This window comes from Macaca thibetana, chromosome 1, assembly GCF_024542745.1.
Source record: "Macaca thibetana thibetana isolate TM-01 chromosome 1, ASM2454274v1, whole genome shotgun sequence".
Lineage (NCBI taxonomy): Eukaryota > Metazoa > Chordata > Mammalia > Primates > Cercopithecidae > Macaca > Macaca thibetana.
In genome coordinates, this window is record NC_065578.1 from 93691838 (window position 1) to 93707358 (window position 15521).

A 15521-nucleotide genomic window follows, 5' to 3' on the forward strand; every position below is an offset into this window, starting at 1 on the left:
AAAAAGATGGAGCCTGTTAAAAAAGCCAATCTGCTAGTGAGCCTGTGTGAGAGGTAGATGTCTCTTGCTGATTACATTCTGAGAAACAGAAGCAGGCAAAAGTGTTTACAGAGCAACCAGAGATGAAGCGGTGATTATTTTGAGAATATCTCAAAAAACAGAAGAGGTCATTTCAGGTTCTGCAAATAGTGCCTACTATGCAAATACTTCAGTCTCTACACAGGTACTGAAAATGTTAATCATGTATAAGTCCCTAAACCTTTCTAAATAACGCTGTTCCCTCACCCCCAGCCCCTGCTCAAAGGTCCTCTGTGGACCATGTAAAGGATCTGCAGACATGCCGGGGAAAGAATTAAAGCCACAGTGCTGGAAATGGCAGCCTCAACCGATATTCACCAGGATGCTCTAGCGTGTCAGTCCTGAGTGGTCATGGGGTTTGTTCTGATTGGTCAGTTTCTATTCTTTAAATATGTTGAATATCACCTCTGGGCCGAGAGAACAGCACTGGCAGTGAAGGCAGTTCTATGTGGTAGGAGCGCAAAGCACCAATGAGAGAATGACAGAAGACGGGTCAGGAAACACAGGTAAGGACCAGAACTTGAAGGAATTCAGACCATTTGGGCAGATGAGCCATAGATAACTGTTAGGCAGAGAGGTATTATAAGCAACTGTATATTTTTGAAGGATTAACAAGACTATTTATTAGGCTTTTATAGTGGACCTGATGAGAGGTGAGGAAGACTTGAATCAAGAACTTGGCAGTGCCAATAGATGGTGGGGGGGATGAACATAATAGATACATTTTTAGGTAAAATTGACTGGATTTATGATTGAATGGAGAGAGTGGGAGTAGAAGTGACAAAAGGAATCAGAATCTGAAATGTGAATATTCTAATTGGTGGTATGTGCTAAGAATACATTGATGGTTCAAGTTTATTTTCACTGTCTTACCTCAAAGTTCAAAGAATAAGTTGTGGTTAACCATACATATGATACATGAGCAGAGCAGTTGAATGTGAGGTTGCTGGCAACTGTTGAAAAAGGCAATCACCCTGCCTGACCACATTTTGGTTCAGTGAGAGTCTAGACTGGAACAACGACTCATTTAGAATTGCGTGAGACTGGCTTCCCATGGCTGAAAGAAATATGGAGAACCTTCTGAGGCTGACGGGAACTATGCAAACAGCAGTCACATGCCTTTGGACAAGGCCATTTTATAACCAATTTACAAGGCATCATTTCTGCTTCCCTACAGTAGTCGGGCCCTGAGTATCATTGGGATTGGTACATTTCTTTGAGTCTTTTCCCACCTCAAAGGCAGTCGGGCTTAGAGAGCTGTGATGGGGATGGGGAGGGTCTTGGGTCTGGGAAGCCCCAGAAGAAAGACTGCATTCTTTCCCCAGGTTGAAGCTGTTAATCACCCTGCCGAAGGCTGGATTCGCAGAGAGAGAAAATGTACAAGGGCTGCTTTATGATATCCATGGATGTGCCCTCATGGCCGTGAACTTCAATAGTTCTTAACTTTACTTGCCTAAGTAAGGGAAAACATAATAAACCAATAGGCAATTTTAAACATTAATAGACTGTTACGTTTCACCTGAATTTTAGGTCTTCATTTTGCAACTCAGGATTTTATTTCAAGCTATATTTCTTTAAAGATGGCAGCATTTTCTTCTCAAAATGAGGATCAAGACTATGGTATCTTTACAGTATTAAAAATAAACTGTATTTTGGACCTGCAAAGAAATATTCAGATGTCATAACCTGAAAATAACCTCTGAATTTTCCCACACTCTAACAAACCTCCAAACTGCCAAATGGATATGCACCAACATTTCCAGATTCCCCTGGGAACACATTTGAGAATGCTTAGTTCCAAAGAAAGAAAATGTTAGGGGAAAATATCCACACTCAAAAAATAGGGGTTTACACCAAAAGTGCTCTCCTGTCAAAAGAATATATCTCAAGTGTCACATGGTAAAAAAAAAATATATATATATATATATACACAAGATAAATTATTTATACAATATGAAGTTCAGTTGTAATTTAGCTTTCTTGTCCACTAGTTAACACTTGCATTATATAAAGATGTTTAAAACAACAACAAACCCCGTCTCTACTAAAAATACAAAAAAATTAGCCAGGCGTGGTGGTGGGCACCTGTAGTCCCAGCTTCTCGGGAGGCTGAGGCAGGAGAATAGTGTGAACCCGGGAGGCGGAGCTTGCAGTGAGCCGAGATCAAGCCACTGCACTCCAGCCAAGGCGACAGAGCGAGACTCCGTCTCAAAACAAAATGACAACAACCAAAAAAAAAAAAACAAAAAAAACCCAACAAAACAAAAATGTTACACCTCTCTTTATTTATTCATATATATTATTATTTGGTGAAAGAAAAACACAATTATTTTTATTCTGTCTTTACTGAAAGGAAGACAAAGAAATAAAAGTACCTTCATTTTTTGTGTGTGCCCCTTTCTCCTTCTGCTATGCTTGTCTTGCCAAACCCAATCCCAGTGTAAGACCAACGAAATCATTCTTTAGGCCTGCTCCTGAGTAGCTGAACATTGATGAAAATCACCTAAACTGCAGATTGATGCCACTGTAAATACTTGGTTGCCTCCTCATCTACAGGACAATCTGATGGACTAGCTCTTCCACTCTCCACAATGGTTTCATATTGTCATTCTCTTCAAACATCTGATCACTTCCTTTTTATCTTATTCTAAATATGTGACTTTGAATAATATTTCCTCTAGAAAATATGGGCAAATCATGACCAAAACTCCAATGGGATTTTACAATGGAATATAAAGCAATTATAAACACTGCCCAGAGAAGTAAATACATGAGAATAATCAATAAAATGAGAAAAGAAAAATGGGAGTAACGTTTACCTACCAGTTATCAAACAAATTATAGAGCTACCGTAATTAAATAATGTTAAATTCCTTCTGGAAGAGACAATACATCAATGGCACAGACCAAAGACCACGTGTAAGGGTAAAATAAGATAAAGGTAGCATTTCAAAAGGATGAGAAAGGATAAGATATTTAACAAATGGTGTTGAAAAGTTGGCTATCCATTTGAAAAAATAAAGTTATATGTCCACAACTCATTAATTTTAAAAGTTAGATTTTAAAAGCTATACATTAAATATAAAACAAAATTTCAAAAGTACTAAATGGACATATAAGGGGGTATTTATAATCTTCATAATGGGAAAGGCCTTATAAAGCAAGACTTAATGCAAGAAAAAGCAAAATTTTGTTTCTGTACAGTTCTGCCTAGCAAAGCACTGATGCTCCTTCTTTTTCTTCCTGTAATAGCAGTCATGCCTAGTACCCAAGAATTAACATTACTCTCTGTCCCTCCTCTTTATGCATCTTTTTATCTTTAATGGATTGCACAGGGCCTGGCACAAAGTATGTGCTCTAGGCTTATTGATTTCACTCAACTGAACTCAAATTACTTTGATTGTGGTACAATCCTGGGGAGAAATAGACTTTAATCATCAATACTTAATAATACCCAAATGATAATAATCCTTCCTCATTTATAAAAATTTTTTTCATATGTTATTTTATGAACCTCCTCTCCCCTTCCCCACAAAAGCCCCCAAAACACTAGAAAGTAGGCAGGAAAGATGGTAGTAGTGAGGTCCTCAATTTACCCCCCTTCCCCACCCCGTGCTTCAGAGACTTTGAGCAGTTTTTCCCCAAAATCTTGGTCTGGGTCTCTTTCAGTGAGGTCATGCAGGCTCTGATTACAATTTGATGCAAAAAGACAGGTGAGGCATTTGAGATTCCATTCCTTAATTCTGCAGAAACACATAGTGTCTAGAAAAACAGGTTAAAAACTAATATGTAAGGCCTACCCTCTTTTTCTACAGAGATGGCACATAATCCCTGCTAAAAATACCCAAGCCAAGTCATGTCATCATTTTTTTGGTTTTTGCTTCTGTGGGATGGGGTTGTATCTTGTGCACCATTTCAAATCCTCCTGGTCTCACTTCTTAGTCCAGCCACTGCGCAGGATCCCATTTGGAGCCCGTTTCAAAGGTACAACCTGACATGGCCTTATCTCCTTCTGCACCTTCTACCTTTCACTTCCTCCCCTGAGGCTCTCTGGTGTCCACTTGGCATTTATGTGTGTGTAACCCTGAAGAGAGGGGAGTCAGTGCTCGTGGACCACCCGTGATAGATGGTAATGGGAACCTTCCGGTAAATGCTGCCCCTTTCTGTTCCCAGGGTGGACAGTTCTGAGACACATTTCATAAGTTTCTTCAGGAGGTTGTGTGGGTCAAGGTTGCCTGCAGCCCTGAGCAACTTAGTGACCCGAATTTGCACTGGACTGCCTCCTTCCCCTCCTCCTCCTCCTCTGTCCTGCTCCCTGGGATCACATTCCCAAGTGTACAACAGGAGAGCCATTGACTCAGGCTCTTGTTGCAGGGGCACCCAGACAGACTGGGGTTAACCATTTTCTTTTAAAGGAGACTATTGCTGTACAATACTTCCTAACATTTGTTTCATACTTTCAAGCATCCCTATTTCATAGTCACAACAAACTTATGAGAGAGCCACAACTATTTCCATTTGACAGATGAGGAAACTGAGGCTCAAAGAAGTTAAGTAACTTGATCAGGATCACAACAGCGAGAGGGACTCAGCAGAGGCCCTCTGAAAGGGGAGGTCAGGGCCCTCTTTGCTATGACACAGCTGCCTCCTATCAAAATATTTGCAGAGTGCTTTGATGTCAGTGCCTTGCACTCTGGAAAGTGCTCTTCTTCGCTTATCAGCCCTCGGCTGTAACACTCACAGCTGTTCCAAACATGTCCCCGCTTTTTCTAGCTGCAGACACATTATGCATAGATGATTTTTTTTTTTTTTTTTTTTGGTGAACAAGTACAAAGGAATAGATCAGTAGCTAGAGGGGAGAATGTGGGACAAGGAAAGGGGATTTTAAAGGTGAGAAATATGAGCAGAGGTACACGTTAAAGAGAATCATCTAGATGAGAAGGAGGGATGGATGATGCAGGAGAGAAAGAGTGAATGAGAGGCAATAGGTCCCAAAGTAGAAATAAAGAGCCTGGCTTTCGAAGACATGAGAGTCAATTCCTCTGTTACAACCAGAGGGCAGAAGAAGAAACTCCTATAGATAAGTTTAGATCTCTATGTAAATGGAGATCTCCCTTATTCAAAAATACAAAACAAAGGGATGTTTTTGGATCCTATGCTGCACACTTCATGAACACAGGGGCCATGTCTGTAGCCCAGTACTGACATTTTAGAAGGCTCTCAGTAAACATTTGTGGTTGCTGAATAAATAGATATGAGTAAAGATACATTCCCTTTACCACCAAAAACTTCTGAGACTAACACTAAATGATCAAGAAATGAATAAAAATGTCATTAAGAATTTTAGTAAGAGTTCAAATGACCCACAGATAAATCACTCCTCCAATCCTTGCTATTTAATATAGGTGTTTATGAGGTCCCCAGAAAACTGCCACAACTGCCTAATTATGGGGTGGTGGAGTCCTCATCTGGCAGCAATACCCAGGCAAAACAGACACAGGGGTTGCAGTAGACAAAGAGCTCAAGCTGAGTTCGTGGGGCGGGGAAACAGTGAAGAGGAAGGAGATCCTCAGCTTCCTGTCCCAGGTGAAGGAGGGCGTCTATGGCCCGGGAAGATGGGCACTCCATGCCTACCCCCAGCTGGATGAAGCCATGTAGTAGTGTCCAGGTGCACCCTTTCAAAGGCACATGCTGGAGCATGCGCAATAGAAAGCAAACATGCTCTTTACAAATATACTGGAAACATTTCCCTATGAGGACCACTAAAGCAACTGAGTATGTTTAATCCGAGAAAAAGGACTCAAGAGGACCACCATAGTAATTTTCAAATATGTGAAAGGCTGTGATCTTTCCAGCACCATACCTTTAATACCTCTGAGTCAACCATTCTTTGACCCCAGTTGAGCCTCCAATTGATTAATCCTACTTCCTTTTTGCTCTCTCACTTTCCTCGTTGGTTAGCTCAGATTTCAAAGGCCAACATAGTAATCAATGTTATGTTTATACCCTCAAATTTCTCACTCTCTCACCTATTTGGTGCTTGCTTCAGTGATAAAGGGGGGCAGGGGAGGGGGACTCAAAGGCCCAGGCATGGGACAGGGCAGCTTTCCAGGGTCCAAGACCTCACTTTCAATTCATGAGAGGGAACTTTTCTTCCTCATGCCTGCTGTTTTCTTCCATGTGGGGACATGAACTAGTGTCACATTCCTGGTTTCCTTCTACTCTCCCACTTGCCCTTTTCTACTGCACTCTCACCAGACGGAATAACATACCTGATTGGTGGCTTTGGAAGGAGAACTGAGCCTGCACCAGATGGGGACACCTTCCTTGCCTCTCTCCTCTTGGCAGCAAGCGCCTACAAGGAGCCACTCATTTCCTGACCTATGTCCTCCATGCTGTTAGTTTCAGAGAAGCCTCCTTTGGAGAGGTCTGGGAGGGTTCACTAAGGCTTGGGTCTGAATGGGTAAGTCTGTCTAATTCTGCTGTTCAATAAGTGAAAGGTCAAATCTAAGCCACATTTCCCAGTTATTAATGTCTTTCCTTCTCAAGGGAGCTTGCTGCCTTCAGTGAGTATTGATTTCCCTCTGTTCATGGAGGATGAAGGCAAAACTCCCAATGCAATCAACCTTTTCTTCTCTCCCTATCTCTCTCTTTCTCTCTTGTCTCTACCCACCGACCAGTCTGTCCCTGGAGAGAACGTGCCCTTGACTGCACCTCTGCACCAGAGGCTTGGATAGGTGCAACACAAATGCTTGTCAGATCAAATAAAATAGTGATGCTATTATGTCTTAAAGAAGACTACATTTGAGGGGTAAGAGCAAAGTGGTGTCTGGAGTTTGGTGTTTAATCTTGAAGACCCAACAATAACATCAAATTTTAAGTGATCTCAAACCCTTCATGCTGCCTGGCAATTCCAGCTGATTTCCTCAGTCAACTCACTCTTTCCATCCAAGAGATTATTTCACTGATTCTTCTTTCTTTTCAAGCCCTCTTGCTTTTAACTCTTGGGCTTGCTTCTTATTTTCCTGAAAAAAATAAAAGCATAATAAGAGAGCTTCACATATGCACCACTAAGTCCATTAAATGTCCACATCTGTATCCTTATATGCTGTCTGCCCTCCTATTACAATGCAGGGCTCCTTCTGTAATTATGCTCTTCTCCAAGGCCAGCCCTCACCTGGGCCCTGTGTCTCTTCTTCCCCCATGCAATGACCTTCCTCTTGCAATCATCCCCTCTTCTGCATCAATTTCTCTCTTTCTACTGGAATATTCAGATAAACATGCAAATGTACTGTGATATCTCCCACCCTTAACAAACAACACCTTTCTCTCACATATCCTCTTCCAGTTGCCGCTTCGTTTTTCTGATTCTCATTGTGACAAAATTCCTTGAAAAAGTTGTTATATTTGCTGTCTTCACCACCTCTTCCTTCATTTTCTCTGGACTATATTCCAGTCAGGGTTTCCTCCCCCTCCTTCCACATCCCCCAACTCCATCATCAGAATAACCAGTGAACTCCACATTGCCAAATCCAGTGACCAGCTCTTGGTTCTCATTTTACTTGACCTAGTAGCATCATACAAATCTGGTCCTGCCTTCCTCCTTCTTCTTCGTATTTATTTATTTATTTATTTATTTATTATTATTTTTTTTTGAGTGGTTTTAGGTTCACAACAAACTTAAGACAAAAGAGCAGAGATGTCCCCCCTCCTTCTTTTTTTTTTTTTTTTTTAAGACAGAGTCTCACTCTGTTGCCCAGGCTGGAGTGCAGTGATGTGATCTCGGCTCACTGCAACCTCTGCCTCCCAGGTTCAAGTGATTCTCCTGCCTCAGCCTCTCAAGTAGCTGGGATTACACGTGTGCGCCACCACACTCGGCTAATGTTTGTATTTTTAGTACAGACAGGGTTCACCATGTTGGCCAGGCTGCTCTCGAACTCCTGGCCTTGAGGGATCCATCCACCTCGGCCTCCCAAAGTGCTGGGATTACAGGTGTGAGCCACCACACCGTGGTCCTGCCTGGCCCTGCCTTCTTCTTTAAAGTTTGCTTCATTAGTTTCTGAGTCATCCTTCCCTGTAGGTACTTCAACCTCAGTGACTACCCCTTCTCAATCTCCTTTGCTGGGTGCTGCAGCTTCCTGAATTCTGAATGGGAGAGTGCCTAGGGCTCCAGCCTCAGACCTCATTCTTTCTTCAGCCATATCTCATTTGGTCTGCGGCTTTATGTACCAGCTATGTGCTAAGTCATAAACATTAAAATTCCAGTATGGGCCCCCTCCATGAACCCCAGACAGACCTCAATCCCCTTCTCAACACATCCTCCTGGATGTCTAATGAGTGTGTGAAACCCATGTGTCAAAACTTGAGCTCCTGAGCTTTGCCCCTAAACCTATAGACTTTCCCATCTCAGTAAATGACAACTTCACTTTTCTAGTTGCTCTGGAAAATCTCACTTCCTTTTCTCCTCCTCCTGCTTCTCCTTGCCCTAAGGTCTTTGTACTCTCTACCCGAGATGCTCTTCCCCCTAGTTATCCATCCACATGGCTTGCTTCTTCCTCTCATTAGGGTATCTTCCATAATGGCATCATCTCAGAGAAAACTTCCCTGACTAAGAAACAAGACCCTCTGTCTCCCTACAATCACCCCTGCTTTGTTTTTCTTCAAAATACTTGTTCCTATTTGATATTACTCTTCTTATTGTTTAAAGTGTATCTCCCCTCATCTCACACCAATTAGAATGGCGATCATTAAAAAGTCAGGAAACAACAGATGCTGGAAAGGATGTGGAGAAATAGGAATGCTTTTACACTGTTGGTGGGAGTGTAAATTAGTTCAACCATTGTGGAAGACAGTGTGGCGATTCCTCAAGGATCTAGAACTAGAAATATCATTTGACCCAGCCATCCCATCACTGGGTATATACCCAAAGGATTATAAATCATGCTACTATAAAGACACATGTACACGGGTGTTTATTGCAGCACTATTCACAATAGCAAAGACTTGGAACCAACCCAAATGTCCATCAAGACAGACTGGATTAAGAAAATGTGGCACATATACACCATGGAATACTATGCAGCCATAAAAAAGATGAGTTCGTGTCCTTTACAGGGACATGGACAAAGCTGGAAACCATCATTCTCAGCAAACTATCACAAAGACAGAAAACCAAACACTGCATGTTCTCACTCATAGGTGGGGATTGAACAATGGGAACACTTGGATACAGGGCGGGGAACATCACACACTGGGGCCTGTCGTGGGGTGGGGGGCATTAGGAGAAATACCTAATGTAAATGATGAGTTAATGGGTGCAGCACACCAACATGCCACATGTATACATATGTAACAAACCTGCACATTGTGCACATGTACCCTAGAACTTAAAGTATAATAAAATAAAATAAATCAAATAAAATGTATCTCCCCACTGGAAGGTAAGTGTCTGAGGGCAGTAAGTTTGAACACTTTGTTTACTACTCTGATGCCTAACACTTACAACAGTATCACTTAAAACACAGCAGCCACTTGGTTTAAGAATGAACTTCCAGGGAGTCAAAGATGTTCAAAAGCACAAGGCTGCTTCAGAAAGCCGCCTCTCAGAGTCATTGCATTAGGCAAGCAGTGACCATCTGGGAGGCCACGAATAAGTACTGGGGTTAACGGAACCCAAGACTCCATGATTCTGGGGGATCGTGCTCCCTGAAGTCATCAGTAGCTCCCCGAACACAGAACCCACAGGTCTTTCTCATTTATGACACTTACAGATGAAGTTTTCTCTCTCCTTTCCCTCCGCTTAAGAGGCAGCACTGAGTTGGCCAGTCCTCCACCCATTCCCTGACCACCACTCAGACCCCTTTGCTGGCTCCTCTTTCTCTTGCTAGTCCTTTAAACCTGGGTGTTGCCAAATAGTTTTTTACTTTAACATTCTCTCTAAATGCCTCTTAATCATTATCTTAGATGATAGCATAAGAAAGATTGCAAAAATGCTAGGAGTAATATTTAAAAAGCACAATGCATTTTGCTTTGCATTTTGGTGAAGACTCCTGATTTTGATTCAGAAGACCTAGGTTTGAGCCACTTACCCATTGTGTGTCTGGGGACAAGACTCTTAAATTCTCTAGGGTTCTATTTCTGCATTTATAAAACAAGGAGAATAATATCTCAGCTTACATGCATTATCTTAATGTATGAGGTTTGGGTGATATACGTGTAAATAGGTTTTATAAAATATACTCTGATCTATAAATAGAGATTGTATTATGATAGACCATAAAAAGGGGTCACTAAACCATTGCCTATAGAAGATAATAATTGATACAGGGCTGGGCATGGTGGCTTACAACTGTAATCCCAGTGATTTGGGAGGCCAAGGTGGGTGGATCCCTTGAGGTTAGGAGTTCAAGACCAGCCCGGCCAACATGGCAAAACTCTGTCTCTACTGAAAATACAAAAATTAGCCAGGTGTGGTGGCACGTGCCTGTAATCCCAGCTACTTGGGAGGCTGAGGCACAAGAATCTCTTGAACCCAGGAGGTGGAGGTTGCAGTGAACTGAGATCGCACCACTCCACTTCAACCTAGGCAACAGAGTAAGGCCCTGTCTCAAATAATAATAATAATAATAATAATAATAATACTTGGTATAGGAAATTGTCTTTTCATGTCTGTGTTTATAAGGAGAAAGTCGTACTCGTAGGCCTGTGATTGTTTTTAGGCCCTCTGTCAAGATCCGGTCAAATCAGCAATGCACTGTAACTGCCCACAGACCTAGGCTTATAGCCTCAAATAATCTACAAATATGCAACCAAAAGAATTAAGCTGAAGTGCTGCTTTTGTCCAAATAAATCAGGCCACTTTTTCATTTCTAGAAATTAACAGTTCCTGAGTCTTTTTTTTTTTTTTTTTTTGAGACAGGTTCTTGCTCTGTTGCCCAGACTGGGATCTAGTGGTACAATCACAGCTCTCTGCAGCATTGACCTCCTGGGCTCAAGCTGTCTTCTCAACTCAGCCTCCCAAGTAGCTGGGACTACAGGCGCACATCACCACACCCAGTTAATTTTTAATTTTTTTTGTAGAGACAAGGTCTCACTATGTTGCCCAGGTTGATCTTGAAATCCTGGACTCAATCAACCCTCCCACACTGACTCTGTGGGATTACAGGCGTGAGCCACCGCACCCAGCCGCCTGAATCTTCATTGACTTCATTCACACCAGCCCTGCCTGTTTGCTGAAGGTTGCTGGAATCTGGCTGGATCATCATCTTTCCAGAAAAGGGGGGCTTATTTGGGGTTTCAGGCAGGCATAACAGCACATTCTTGTATAAGACTAGGGGAGTTTCAGCATATTCCAGGCTGACCTTTCCTTTCAATTGTAGATTAGACAGAGCCAAACTTAGTTTTATTTAGTTGGTTTATTGTTGTTGGTTTCCCTCTGTGACATAGAAGTGTGCACTTTGAGGGGAAAAAAAAATCCTACCTGTTTTACAGTTAGTTCCACGAGAAGTCAAACTAGTGATTAAAAGTAAGAAATCTTTTAAGTTGCTCAGCTGAAATGTTAACAGCTCTTGTCTAATCGTTAACATACAAACCTCCCTAACCAGAATATTTGTGGGGGATGACTTCTTAACAGGATCTAAAATCAGCACTTTCCCAAAAAGGCTGTTAAAAATTACACATTTGGAATTTTGTCCTAGTCTGACTAGGCTGCTGAATTTCCTTTTGATGTTTCCTGGGGGGTGGGGAAGAGATAAACAGCCTGATTTCATTTAAATGTAGTACATGTCTTTGAAATCTGGTGTCAGATTTGCGTATTTGCTGAAAGGTAGGGTGACCAATCATCCTAGTTTTCTTGGGATTGAGGGGTTTCCAAGGACACAGGATTTTCTTTGATTTGGGAAGCCAAGTTGAGCTGATCATCCTAGAAAGGAAACCCTAGTCCAAATCACTCACAGGACAGGTGAAGAAACTGAGGCCCAGCAGATGAAATAACTTGCCACCATAACCAGGAGCCACATCTTCTAAATCTTAGTTCAAAGGTCCCTGAACCCATTGGACTTCTCCAAACTTAAGTTTGATGATTGGTTTGTGGGTATTTGACTGCTTTATTTAATTTATATGTGAGCAGAGGAAAGCGATAATCCAAGTACATTCTAATCAGTGATCATAAAGACATAGGTGTTCTAAAGCAACATAAAAATAACATCTACTGAACACCCATGTTCATAACAGCATTACTCACAATAGCTAGAATGTGGAAGCAACCCAAATGTTCACGGGTGGATGAATGGATAAGCCAAGTGTGATATATACATACAATGAACTATGATTCAGTCTTAAAAAGGAAGGAAATTCTGACATTTGCTTCAACAAAAATGAATTCTGGGACATTATACTAAGTGAAATAAGCCAATCACAAAAAGGCAAATTCTGTATGAGTCCACTTATACGAGGTACTCTATGAGTGGATACTTATAGATCTAAGATATAAATACTATTCTTAGAGTATTTGTCTACTCTAAGTAGTCAAAATCACAGAGCCAGAAAGCAGAATGGTGGTTTGCTGTGAGCTTGGAGGAGGGAGGAATGGAAGTTATTGTTTAACAGGAACAGAATTTCAGCTTTGTCAGATAAAGAGAGTTCTGGCCAGGCATGGTGACTCAGGCCTGTAATCCCAGCACTTTGGGAGACCGAGGTGGGCGGACTGTTTTAGCCCAGGAGTTTAAGACCAGTCTGGGCAACATGGCAAGACCTCATCTGCACCAAAAAAAAATGCAAAAATTAGCCAGGCGTGCTGATACGTGCTTGTAGTCCCTGTTATTAGGGAGGCTAAATTGGGAGGATTGCTTGAGCCCTAGAGTTTGAGGCTGCAGTGAGCTAAGATCATGCCACTGCACTCCCAGCCCAGGTGACAGAGCAAGATCCTGTCTCAAAAAAAAAAAAAAAAAAAAAGAAAGAGTTCTGGAGACGAATGTAATGATGGTTGCAGAACAATATGAATGTACTTAATAACATTGAACTGTACACTTAAAAATGGTTGACAGTACATTTTACATTAGATCTATTTTGTCACAGTTTTTTAAATGAAAAAATAAAATAATAACCACAAATAGCTCATCTATTCCATTGGTGCAATGTTTCTGTTAAACAGATCTGCGAAGTGCTTTGCAGCCATTTATTAGCTTTGAGATGTTTTGTCAAATCAAACCACATTCTTTAGATAAGGAGTTTGGTTTGCTTTGATATTTAGTGACCTTCCCTTAGCTAGGGCATAGAATTTCCAGATGTACAACACTCCCAGCTTCTAGCTGCAAGCTCACAGCCTGACACATAGTAAGTGCTCCATAAACATTTTTTAAATAAATAAATAACAGCAAGGGCTAATATTTATTGGAAGTGTTTATTCAGAGGTGGGTTGAACTTGAAGCTGGTGACGCTTAAGCTTCAGGACATCTCACTTTAATAAGCCTTTTCTAGACCTTCTGTGCTGGCGACGGGAGGACCTGAGCAATGTGCTCACATAGTCACATATTCATATAAAACTTGTAAAAGTAAGATTTATCTTCTTTTTATTAAAGAGGGCTTCCAAAGTTGTATAGTCTTCAAGTCCCATGAAACCCAAAACTGTCCCTGTACTTACTGCCTATGTACTCTACAAATTCCTTTCCATGGTTTCCTCATGCAATCCTTACAACAACCCTATGAGGTAGGTGCTATTATCTTCACTTCTGAGATGAGGAAATTGGGCAGCTCCACCATGGTTACCCCATGAGGGAGTGATGGGCAAGGACTTGCACTCTGGCATTTGAGGCTAACTCTACAACTCCCCTGAACACTAGGGATGGCCAAACCTAACTCTAGCTCATGTTAAATTAGGCATGTAGCCAGGAGTGGTGGTGCATGCCTGTAATCCCAACACTTTGGAAGGCCGAGATGGGAGGATCTCTTGACCCCAGTAGTTTGAGACCAGCCTGGGCAATACGGCAAGACCTCATTCCTAGGAAAGAGTTAAATATTAGCCAGATGTGGTGGTGCATCTCTGGAGACCCAGCTAGTTGTGAGGCTGAGGTGGGAGGATCTCTTGAGTGCAGGAATTTGAGGCTGCAGTGAGCTATAATTGCACCACTGTATTCCAGCCTGGGCAATGGAGCAAGATTCTGTCTTAGAAAAAAAAAATTAGGTGTGGTCTTGGTAAATACTATAATTTCACCTGATGTAACTGTAATAGCAACAATTACATGATTGGCTGGTTTTTAAAAATAACCTGTGATTTGGGGAAAACATTTATTTTACAGGTTTTATTCTGTCCCTATGCTCACTTCATATTTTTGTTTGGTGAGATAGAAGGAAGTCTGGGAAAGGGGAAAATGAAAAGCGCGAGGCCAAAGAGGAGAAAGGAGCAGAGATGTCTTCCTATGTTAAGGAAGATTCTCCTCGCCCCTGCCACAGTTTCTTTCTCTTTCTTTTTGAAGGATGTGCAAGGGTGCTTTGTGTCTTGGGGAGTTCCACCCTGGTTTCACCTATTCTCTGAATCTGCTCAACTTCTACTCTAGAGTCCCTATTTCTAGTCTGACAGTCCTACAAGTCAAAGGGCAGAAAGGAATCTTTCCTGTAAACATCCTCTGGGCCACTCCCGGAAAAGGTGACCAGCAACCACCGCTTCCTGTCTTTATTCTGACTCTTGGAGCAAATAATACAGTTTTCTATTCCTCTAAGATTTCTTGGGGCCAATAGGAGAACAGAACTGAAAACGTCATAGCACTGAAAATATCTTCCTATTGAGGATGCTGCTTTCTTTAGATTCAGGTTCTCCCTTTTAAAAAGTCATTCCCACCCCAGACTTCCATACAGATGCTGGGGATACGCACTGTGCCTGGCACTTAGGAAATGCTGCTCACTGACTCCCACCTCCTCAGAGACGCGCTGCCATTAACCCAATGACAACTCCTCCCCAGTTTCGTGTCCCTCTCCCCCACTGCCCAGAGTTTTCTGTCTTGATTTCCCTATTTCTACTGCAGCACAGTTATCACCCAGCTGGTCAAACCCCGGGGTCACTCTGCCTACCCTTCGCTTTCCTCAGACCTCATTAATCACCAAGTACCATGGGTTTTCCTTCCTATTCATGTCCAAACTCATTCTCTGTTTTCCATTTTCTTTGCGGATACTTTGTCGAGGCCCTGCTTATTTTGGGTCTGGGACATTACAATTGCTTCCTGGCTGGGTGCCCTGCCTTTAGAGTCGCTCCCTGCTAAAGGTGGATTTGTCATGTAGCTAATAAATCTCAAGCTCCAGGACAGATGCTTGTACCTAATTTTGTATCTTGCGACTTTGTATTCTCGATCTGCCCCACCCCCCATCCATTTTGCACTCAGCTGCCAGATTAATCCTTTTTACAATAGGTTTTATTTTTTGAGAGTTTTAGGTTCACAGCAATATTGAGCAGA